Source organism: Hyaena hyaena, unplaced genomic scaffold (assembly GCF_003009895.1).
Source record: "Hyaena hyaena isolate Hyena2069 unplaced genomic scaffold, ASM300989v1 scaffold_977, whole genome shotgun sequence".
NCBI lineage: Eukaryota > Metazoa > Chordata > Mammalia > Carnivora > Hyaenidae > Hyaena > Hyaena hyaena.
The window spans coordinates 675794-687957 of record NW_024081607.1 but is presented as its reverse complement, the minus strand read 5'-3'; positions in this window follow the sequence as shown (position 1 = coordinate 687957).

Sequence of the window (12164 nt, the reverse complement as noted above, 5' to 3'; positions counted from 1 at the left end):
CCCCACTATAACACCATTCCTGATGTTGTACACCCTGTCTCCTTCTTTGGGCTGAATGTTCTCATTCTTTAGCAGTTCCTTACAAATGGCACAAAGCAGAACACATATGCCCAAGATTGAGTTTTTCAAGGTAATTCAAGCCATTCATCAGGAAAGGTATGTTTGAGAGTCATAACTAACAAGGTAATCTCCAGATGCCAAAAACTAAGGGAAAACATACTTAAGTGAGGTAAAAAGGAGAAGTGCACAGCAGTAGCATAACTGGTCAAGTCCCAGGACACCCTACTAAGAGACGACTTGATGGGACTGGTCTCTACACTTAAAGCTAGGAGTCATGAAAGATCTGTCACTAAGAGAACTGGTTGTGTAGTAATTCTACCTTCCTGCTTACGGATTTAGAATAGAAATAGTTCTGAATAACTCCTGGAGCTGAGACTAGAAATCTACCCATACCTGCATTGATCTTTCTTACTTACTTCTTACTCAGAAATAATTTTAAAAAGAATAGATATTCTGCCTAGGATTACCATATTTTATCATTGTTTATTCAAGTCCACATAACAAATATACATTAAAGTCTAATGATTATTATATATCTTCAGCAAAAACAATCGTGAGACTACCCCATAGGAGATATATTCGACCTAGTGCTTCTTCTTTCAGTTAAAAATTTCCATTCAAGATGAGTTTACAGATTTCAAATGTATAAAGTTCATGAGGAAATGTGATGTCATTAAATATATTGTCAAAGTCCAGTATATTGAAGAATTACTTGCTGATTGTAGGGTGATCTAAAAATGACTTTAACACTACTATGCTTAAATTCTTAAACAAGTTTTCCATTAGCCAAAAATGGGATATCATGAGAAAGGAACAGGAGCATTAAAAACAAAAACAAAAACAAAACCTTCCGTGACAGATTTAAGTTCTAGGTTATACAGAGTAGAAGTGTTAAGAAATAGCAAGATAGGGGGCTCCTGGGTGGCTCAGTTGGTTAAGAGTCCGACTTCGGCTCAGGTCATGATCTCGCAGTTTGTGAGTTTGAGCCCAACGTCGGGCTCTCTGCTGACAGCTCAGAGCCTGGAGCCTCCTTCAGATTCTGTGTCTCCCCTCTCTCTGCCTCCCCCCTGCTCATTCTCTGTCTCTGTCTCTCAATAATAAATAAAAACGTTAAAAAAAAAAGAAAGAAAGAAACGAAAAAGAAATTGCAAGATAGATCATAATAAATCACCCAGGATGAGTCCCATGTTGATAACCATATGGAACATTTTTTTAAAAAACATTATGAGATATGAAAAAATGATTAATTGAAAAATACATCTAATAGAAGTTTGGGAGAGAATAAGAAGAATTGTGGAGAGATATTAATTAAATTGGGCCTGGAAAACTTTCCAAAACTTAACACATAAATCATAGATTAAAGAATCATATGCAGTCACTACAAAGAATAAAAATATTTACAAGTTGAGACACATTATGATACAACTGAAATACATGGAAGACTAAAAAGAGAAATCTCAAAGCATTCATAATAAAAACAGATTGCCTATAAAGGAAAAACAAACTGATTGAAGACCATCCTTCAGTAACAGTAGATTCCGGGAAATAATGGAATAATTGTTTCAAAGACTTGAAGGAAAATAACTGTCAGCTACCTAAAAATCAACCCAAGGAAAAACGTGATTCAAGATTGAGGGCAAAATAAAGATATTTTCGAACCAATAAAGACTGCAAAGATATAACATTTGCAGATCTGACTGATACATATCCTTGGGGGTAAAAATGATTTTTTTCCCAATAAGCGAAAAGGTAAATGTAGAAATAAGGAGTAAAATGCAATAGTGTACAAAGATATTAGCAAACTTTCTGGTAATTATATATAGGCATTGAATTAAATATAATGGCTATTTTGCAGTCACATCATCAGAGACATTCAAACCACAAACCAGGAAAATCTGTGAGATTGCCAGTACCTGCGCTCACCCTATGTAAAGACGCTTTGCGCCTGACATCTAGAAATCTTCTTGACCGCTGCCCTCAGAACTCAGAAACTGGGATTATAGTCTGCTCCAATCACTAACCATTGTTTTTCTACTGTTTCCATAGATATGCTTTTATGAAATAGTTGATTTCTTGCTTATACAATATAGACCTAACTGTGGGGGCCCACCTGAATCACCCACCTTCTGAAATGAGGCACAGGTATTTAACTACACTGACCTCTTCAATTAGATATGAAGCAATCTATCAGTTTAGCTGCTAGATTGTGAAACTTCTTATTTGAAGTTTCAAAGGTAGGGTTGGAGGGGAGCAGATTTTGCCACCACAAAATGTGTTTCTTTGCAAAAGAATTATTTTCAGCCAAAGGCAATCAAAACCCAGCAGACTTAAGAAAAGCTCTTTACCTCCCCCTCAACTGCCTAAATTTACACTGGAGAGGGGACTTGTACCAGGAAGAGAGCTATTCGTAGAGGTAACTTTTTACCTAAGAAACTTATCTGCATAACAGGGCAACCTTTATTTTCCAAACCTTCTGTCTTCCTGTGAATGGCTTTGTTCCCCTTTTTCTCCCTAGACCTTTAACCTTTTTCTTATCTCAGGGTGTTATGTAAGCACCTATTACCTGGCTGCCTTTTGGGTTTTTATATCTTTTTTGGGTTTCTCTACATACATAATTTTGTTTGTTTTTCTCCTCTTAATCTGTTTTATATCAATTTGATTATTAGACCAGCCCCAAAACCTAGAAGAGTAGATAGAAACTTCTCTATCCCTATAGCAAAATTTTTCTCTTTCGAGACTTACTGCACATTTGAAGAGGGGTGAAAGGGAACATCAATGTCACCTTGCTGGTTTTGATTTAGCTTTGCCTTGTGAAGGGATATAAAGCTGTATTTCTTGGCAGAAAATGACCCCAAAGAGAAAATGAACTGCTGTGAGGGTTATGAGAAGGAGGAAGACATGAAAGAGTCTAAGAAGGAAAATAAAAGCTTTATGAGAATATCATATTCCGCATTTGTGTTGTCAACCTCAAGATTCAATACCCAAAGAATTAAGAGCAGAGTCTCAAATATTAGTAAACCCATGTTTATAGCAGCTTATTCACCATAGCCAAAGGTAGAAACAACCCAAGTGTTCATCAGTGGATGAATGGATAAACAAAATGCAGTATATTCATACAGTGGGATATCATCTGTCTTATAAAGGAAGGAAATTCTGATGCTACAAAGATGAGCCTTATAGATGCTATGGTTATGCTAAGTGAACTAAACTCATCACAAAACAACTGATATTGCATGATTCCACTTGTAAGCAGTGCCTAGGATAGTCAAAGTCAGAGAGCCCATGTAGAATAGTGGTGACCATAGGACAGGGACAGTGAGGAATGGGGAGGATTTTTTTTAAATTTTTTGTAATCTTTTATTTATTTTTGAGAGAGAGAAAGAGTGCGAGCAGAGGAGGAACAGAGAGAGAGGGAGACACAGAATCTCCAGGCTCTGAGCTGCCAGCACAGAGCCCGATGTGGGGCTCAAACCCAAGAATCTAAGCTGAAGTTGGACCCTTAACCCAATGCACCACCCAGGCGCCCCAGGAAATTATTTTTCAGAGTTTCAGTGCAGGATGAGGGAAAAGCTCTGGAAATCGATAGCAGTGATGGTTGTACAACTCTATGAATGTATGTAATGTCACTAAATTGTACTGTGGCAGGATTGTCACACAAAAGGACGGGACACCAAAGACTTTCTCTCCAGGAAGCAGCTTTATTCATGCTAGCACAGGCTCACTGGACTACGACGCAAAAGGCTGAGCCCCAAGCTCACTGGGGCACCTTTTATGCAATTTCTACTGCTTTGTCTCCCATATATGGTGACACATATAGTCTGATTGGCACAGTCCAAGTCACAGAGTCATGTCAGACTATGCATACATGTATAGGAGTTGATTGGGCCACGTTGCCTTCCTTTGTTCTGAGAAAGCCTCCACCACATTCCTAAGGGCTCTACATCTACCACAGTACACCTAAAAATAAAGTGGTAAATTGTATGTCATGTATATTTTACCACATTCTTTAAGAAATTAAGACAGAATCTTTAGACTCACAAAAATAAGTAAATATATAAAAATAAAAATGATGGCTAATTTGGGAATTAAAAATAAGGAACTATAATACAATGCAACATCAAAGAAGATCAAAGGATGAGGATATGTTAGTTAAAGCAATCTAAGGTCCTTGAGTTGTTTGGGAAGAGGCATTTCAGGCTTCACAGCACACAGCAGACGGCTATAGTCTACCTCTGAGGAAGTAGCAGCAGCAAAAGTTTCAGGCATTTTCACAGGGCCAGTCTGTGTCTGATGAAGAAGCCAAACAGACACAAAATCTTCTACACTTTAGGCTTCACAGATTGTAAATTATTGGCCATCTACAATTAAATAAAGGAGAGGAATACTGAAATCCATCCCCCTATTCCTATTTGAAAGACTACAAGTCTTGTCTAAGTATGGGCAGGGGAACTGAGAAAATACCTCTTGCTCTTCAGATCTTAAATTAAGACTAAGGCATGTCAGCCTATCATTGGGAGAATTTATACTTAGTGATTTGCTATAGGTAACTAAAACAACATAGCTGAGATTCAGATCACCTATATTTTGACCCAATCTTTGACATTAACAGTCCAGAAGTAAGAGAGATGAGCATTTGCCTAAGTGCAAGTACATTATTTATCTCGGTCTATTCTATTATGCAGAATTTTTGGCATGTGATAAAATATTATGGGGCTATATAAGCAAGAAAATAGAGTTCATCATTAAGAGAAAATATAGACGATAAAAACAAACTCAGAGATGACTCAAATATTGGAAAATTTTTTTTAAGGCTTCAGGGCATCTGGGTGGCTCAGTCAGTTGAGCATCTGACTTCAGCTCAGGTCGTGACCAAGACTTTTCAAAAATTGGGGCACCTGGGTGGCTCAGTCGGTTAAGCATCTGACTTTGGCTCAGGTCATGATCTCATGGTTCATGCACTTGAGCCCCACATCGGGCTCTGTGCTGACAGCTAGCTCAGAGCCTGGAGCCTGTTTCAGATTCTGTGTCCCCCTCTCTCTCTGACCCTTCCCTGCTCATGCTGTCTCTATCTCTCTCTCAAAAATAAATTTAAAAAAAATTAAAAAAAAGAATTTTCAAAAATTAGCAAAATACACAGATCTCAGATCCAAGAAATCTAGAATTATTTTAGAGACCAAATTAGAAAAATAAATAATACCTATAGATATAGATACACACTCGTACATATATATACCTCATATAGTATATGTGCTTAATAAGAGTTAGCTATCAGCACAGCTGACCCTTGAACAACGTGGGTATGAACTGTGAAGTTCCACTTACATGCAGATTCTTTTTTCAATAAATATAGTACTGTAAATGTACTTTCTCTTTCTTATGATTTTCTTAATAACATTTCCTTTTCTTAGCTTTCTTTATTGAAGAAAAATAGAATATAATACATAAAACATAAAAAATAATTATTGACTCTCTTACAGGTAATGCTTCTAGTCAACAAGCTATTAGTTGTTAAGTTTTTGGGGGGTCAGAAGTTATAGGCAGATTTTCAACTGTGGATACGTGTGGAGAGTCAATGCCTTACCCCTCCATGTTGTTCACGGGTTAATTGTATTTATCACTACCCTCTGACTCTGCCTTTCACCACACAGATTGGGTTGTGTCACACAAACACCATATCTATGCATGGAGGAAACTTAAGACCTGGACATGGCAAGCTGCTCCCTCAAGCCCTAAGGAAAAGAGACCTAAGGAGTTTATAGTTAATTACATAATTTTCATCTTATAACATATCCCATTCTGTGAGTTATGCATACTTCTGTTTTCTTTGTGCCATGTTAGAAAGATCATGGGCTTTGGAGCCAAGAAACTAAGATTCAAATCCTGACTGCTAATTACTAGCTACATACTAATACAGGAGAGCTACTGTGTACTTACTTACAAAATAGAAATATTAATATTAAAGCCACCTGGGTGGCTCAATCATTAAGCATCTGACTTCGGCTCAGGTCATGATCTCATGGTTTTTTGGGTTTGAGCACTGCATCGGGCTCTGTACTGACAGCTAAGAGCCTGGAGCCTGCTTTGGATTCTGTCTCTCTGCCCCTCCCCCACTCATGCTCTGTCTTTCTTACTCAAAAATATTAAAAAATAAACATTAAGAAAAAAATTTTAAGAAATATTAATATTAAAAAGTTCTTGTGAGAATGTAGCAGGCATTACTACTACAGTGAAATATATTAAGTACCCAGGCCATCTCCTAATCCCTGGCTCTACTCTGTTCTCTTACATTTTCTTTATAACTTGTGATTGAGTAGTTTTATTCCTTCTATATATCATTCTAGATATCATATATCTACTAGAAGAAAATGTCTAAATGGTAAATTCATTATTTTTTCAAATTTTTCACTGTGGTATTTTTTTGGCATCTCTCATAGTCTAGTGCCTTGGATATTAAAGGCATTAAAATTGTGTAAAATGAATGAATGGACTTTTTTTTAATAACTGCTTTTTAGAGTTTCCATCTCTTGAAACAGCCAATTCATTAACACTTGAGATTTCTTAGCTATGAAAATGTGAGAGTGTTTCCCTTACCTCCTTAAAGAGGATTTGATGTTATTTGTGTGTTGTTCCACCTTTTTACTTTGACTTGAGAGAAGGAAAAAATAAAATCAACTTTTATTTTTCTACCTTCATAGTTCTGCTAGTATAGAAGTGTATTGCTAGAAAGAGTTAAGCAACAAAGAAGAGGACAGAAGAAAGAGGGGAGATGATGAAAATAGAGGGAAGGGAAGGGAAAAGAGGCAGAGAAAACCCAAAGAAAGCTTATGTGTTTTTCCAGTCCTAGTTCTCATAGTCAGCACTTTCTGCCTTAAGGCATTGCTTTGTAACAGAAATCATGGAATGGCTATGCTCATCCAGGAAGATGGGATTCAGTGAGGACTCTAAGTAGTGTGGGAGCCAGCCATCCCTCCAGTAGGGGGGTTGCATGCTCTGTGGAATCAGTGAGGACTCCTTATTACCCTTCCTCATGATTCACACAAGCCCCCACATGCTAGAGCAAGGGTGTTTCATTAGAGAGGTTTCAGGTGATTTTTCATCCTCTAAAACTGAAATGCAGCCAAGTCAACCAATGGAAATCTGGACACCTAATTAAAAGACCTCATTTAAGTCTGGCTACTTGTGTATATAAGACCTTTAGGTTATCACAGCTGAGATTGGAATGAAAATTCCTATGTTAGAAGACACCAGCTCAGCCCTTGACTTTTCAGAAACTATGCTGTGGCTTCCCCTAGGTGAACTGTAGTGTTTGATAAGAAATGCTGGAGGTAGAAGGAAAAGAGCTCAGAAAAGTAGAACAAAGGTGCTAATTACTTCATTGTCAGAATTCTCAGGAGCTAGATGTCTTCTTCTACACCTCTTATACCTTGATAAGCAGCATACCAAGAGCAATCCAAAGTAAGAAGAATTTAAAAGCACATATTTTCCAAATTTTATTTTTTCTTACATTTAGTCCATTTAAAAATGTAAATAGCTGAAGAAAGTTGGGTAAGGCAAAAGGCTAATACTTCTTCAGGTGCCTTTTCTCTGCAGGGTGCTAAATATCCTCTAACAGAAGTAATAATTCACCTCGTTTATCCAGCAAAAAAAGTAAAAGAAGATTTTTAGGGTGAAAACTAAATCACTTAAAATTTCAGCTAAACATGTGCTAAAAGGGCTGCGTTCTTATTCAGGCATAGCAAATTTAATCTCTGGCACTTAGCATTTGCAGATGTATTTATGTTTAACCTTACATCTGTTCCTAACTAGATGGTGACTATATACAGAGGTCTGCCACGTCCAGGACAGAGGAGACCAGAGCCACTGTTTGTGGATAATGATGGAAATAAACAAAGAAAAGCATTGTTACTAGTTTATTAACACCATTCATCTGTGTTTGGTTTCTTTCCTAGTGACTAAAAGGCTGAAGACTTGTATGTGTCTTCAAAACACATAAATCATTGATCTTTAGTCATCTTTATCAGGATCCTTCATGTATCTTTTATGTCATAGTGCTATAAATTGGGTTTGTGTTTTCTCTATTCCTTAAGTGCTCTCAACCTGAGTATCTAAAGCACTAATTTGAAGTTGCAAACTAAGTTTTCTTTCTAAGCTGTTATGTATCATAGTTCACAAAGGTAAAGACTCTGAATATTCAAATATGACCAATAGCTTGGATTAAATTAAAGCAACTCTGGAAGATGGCTATTTTCTGTGAGTAACAATACTGCATTTCTGGTAGAAAATTCCACTTAGAGATTAGCTAGAGAGTGTTAAAAGCAAAAGGGACTTAGTATCATCAAGACCAATGGTTTTACACTTTTCCCCCCAAGTTTTAAATGACAGAAACCCTTCAGTTAAAAGCTGACTTTCAAGCATAGTAGATGAAAGAGATATGTTTAGAGCTCTTCTGATTTTAGAGAGCAGGGTGGAAGGGTAGGAGAGTCCTACTTTGTTGCACCATCTCACATTCCACCCCTAAGTATACTCCAGAAATCCCTAGGGATAGTCAGACTCTAGTGTGAAAGCCACTGCTTCAGCCCCCTTCTTTTACAAATGAGTAAATAGTAATTAAGAGCTAGCTTGTGACAGAATTGAAGCTAGAACCCAGACCTTCCTTTATTCATTTCAGAAATGGAGCTGCCCCATTCCTTTTTCTGATTTTAAAACTAAAATATATTCAGGTCCTGGATGGCTCAGTCAGTTAAGCATCCCACTTCGGCTCAGGTCATGATCTCATATCTTGCGAGTTCAAGCCCTGCATCTGACTCTGTGCTGACAGCTCAGAGCCTGGAAGTTGCTTTGGATTCTATGTCTCCCTTTCTCTCTGCCTCTCTCCCACTCACACTCTGTCTCTCTGTCTCTCTCTCTCTCAGAAATAAATAAACATTAAAAAAATAAAATAAAATTCAAACATATTCACCATAGATAATTCAACAGACTTGTCCCTTCTAACTCCCCATAAAATATTCCTCCCATGTTATTACAGTTTCACTGGAATAAATGCCATTTGTTTTCAAATACCTATGTTAACACATAACATGGAAGGCACAGGCACATTACATACACTATTCCCTTTTCACCAAAGCAGATTCATTTTGCCAAATCAAGTCTATTTTATTTAATTCAGCTCGTATGTGTATGTGTATATGTATACATGCATGTGTGCACGTGTGTATAAAGCATAGCCATATTCCAGCCATCCAGTTTTAATTTTTTAATGTGAATAAATCAACAGCAAAAACTCATATCAAAATAGGTTAAGTGGAAAGGAGAAGGTATGGCTCACGTAACTGGAAAATACAAGGGTGGTTTAATTTCAGGCATGGTTGGATCCAGTAGTTCAAATGATGTCATAACTATTCCATTCTCTGTACCTCTTGGCTATAATTTCTTCTGTTAGCCTTATTCTCAGTCAGGATTTCTACATACAATGGTAAAGGTGACCAGGAGAATAAATCAATCTCTTCTTTCTCTCCCACATCTCCCCTACTCCCTGTTCTTTCCCTAGCCATTTTAGCCCATGAAAAGAAAGATTGGCCCTGCTTCAGTCACATGCTCATTCATTAACCACTCCTTCTAAGGGGAACCTACTCGGCTTGGTAGAATGAATCAGATGACCAGCACTGTATCAGTGGAGCTTCAGTCAGATGATTAGCACTGCACCAGTTGTACATAGTCCCACCAGGTGGATACCATTCTTTCCAGAAAGGATACTAGGTCGATAAAAAGTAACAAACCACTCTACATGAAGATAAATCACATATGCATGTATAGTGAAAAATGCCAAAAGAGATTTTTATATACTGAAGTTTTCTCACCTGTAGTCTAGTTACCTGGTTAACTGACTTGTGTTTCTTATCTGTTTCATCTTTGCTTTCTTGATAAAGTCATCAATAAGCAAAGCAAAAGTTCAAAGTGAGAGTTTCTAGGAACCAGTGAGTCTGCAGCATCCACAAATAAAACAACGTGTCAATGGATCTTGACTTTCAGTGGGAAATCTGTTCAGAAGAGATCTCAGCAGGTTAGGCTTTAGTGTGAATAATGTTTGCTAACTTTATAGAGGCTGCACCCAAAATTCTTCATAGCTCATTTTTATTATGCATTCCTTTATATTGCACATCAGTCTGTCTCTGTCATTCACTTTATGAATGCATACTGGGCATACTACTCAGTACATAGTAAGTACTCACTAAAGATTTATTTAGTGAATTCACAAATCAGTGAATGAAAACTTCTCAAGAAATGGTGTATCTAGATCCCCAGTGCCTTGGTGAGGACTTGTTTCTTGGTTACCTTTCTTCTAATAACAGAAACAAGAGGTCTGTTGTAAGCACTTGGGATCTCTGGCAGATGAAGGAGATGTTGATAACAACAAAAATATGGAAAGTGGAGGCAAAAGGCATGGAAATCATATTTTTAAGTTGCCTCTCTGAACTTGAAAATGAATATGCTATTTAAGAATAATTTTTATGCTCAGAGAGTTAATTAGAACAATTTTTCCAAGAATTCTTATTTCTAATATCATTGATATAATATATTGCATTCTTTGCTTTCTATTAATAATATGTACACTTATGATATATCAGGGTTAGTTAGGTCAGTTTATCTATTGGAATCATATTTTTAGTTATGGATTATATTCCAATATGAACTAGTTAGCTCTGTTACCAGATTTTACTATAGCCCACACCAGGTCAATATTGGGTCATGGAAGAGAATGGACAGAAGTGTGAGTGATCAATTTGATACATACCCAATCAGGAAAAGGCAAAACCTAATGACTATCATTCATTCAAGTAGACAATCTGTGTTAGTATGCAAAACATTATACTGTTGTTATCTGATGATTCCATCCCCTTAGTTGTATAGTACAATTTCATGTGGCAGGTATACATTCCAGAGATGAAATAAATAAATAATATTAGCATCAGAGTATAGATTGAGAACTCATGTAATCATGGAATAAGAAATATTCTTTTATAAAAGACAGTCTCCAAACTTAATGTAGCTGCTGCCTCATCTTCCTATGAAATCAGAAGAGCTGTGAAAACACACAGACACACACATAAAACAGGGACCCTTTTCCATCTTTTATTCCAACTGCAAACTATGAAAATAGTGATGATGTAAGAATAGACAGAATTTCAGAATCTATATGGAATTTGCAACCTTAGCTTGAAAAATCCTCTCTTGACATGTAGACTACGGGGATTTGCTATATAAGTGATTTTAAAAAGAAGCATATGGAATTCACTGTCACTCTTCTCAAATCACTCATAATTTTGTACACATACTTTTGAAGAAAGACATATATGGCTGATTCTGGAATAGGTCCCAGGGTGAGCCAGGACTGAGAAACATGATCTCCAGTGAGGTCCAAAGAGCCCTGTCCCTCTCCATTGGGTTATTTATGAGCTGAAAGCATTGCCAATTGCAGTCATTGTCATTTGTGTGAAGTAGATTAGTGCCCCTCAAGGGTTGGGGAAGGGGACCTCACCCCTGAACCTTGACTTCCAGAGAATTCTTGCCTACATCATTTTAAATAGACTGTTCAAATCATCATTCAACTAAGATTAGTTAACACACAATTTCTGTACTTCTCTTATGACAATGATCACAACTCTCTGTACTCTATTCTGAGTAATTTTCACCCACCCGTGGTTTCAGACCATGTGTTATTTTCACTGGATCCCCAGTATAGCATCACACATGACAAATAGCACATGGTCAATGAATGGATATAACCTCCATTATTTTTGAACTATATTCAAAGGACTTTCATATACACTTTATGTTTTCATCCCATGACATCTCTATAGCACATCTAGAGCCAATTTATTTCTTAGCACTTCAGTAACATGCAGGAAAATTAAGGCATTATAGTGTTTATTAGTCTGGTCCTAATCATATTACAGATTAGGAACAATCACTATGTTTTCTTGATTTCAAGGCTAAGAATCTTTGTACTACATTCTTATATCATCTATTCTTATACTTTAGAGTATATTTTTATGTACCTAAAACATGAAAAATATAAAAGAGAATAAGAAAAAAATAACGAAATC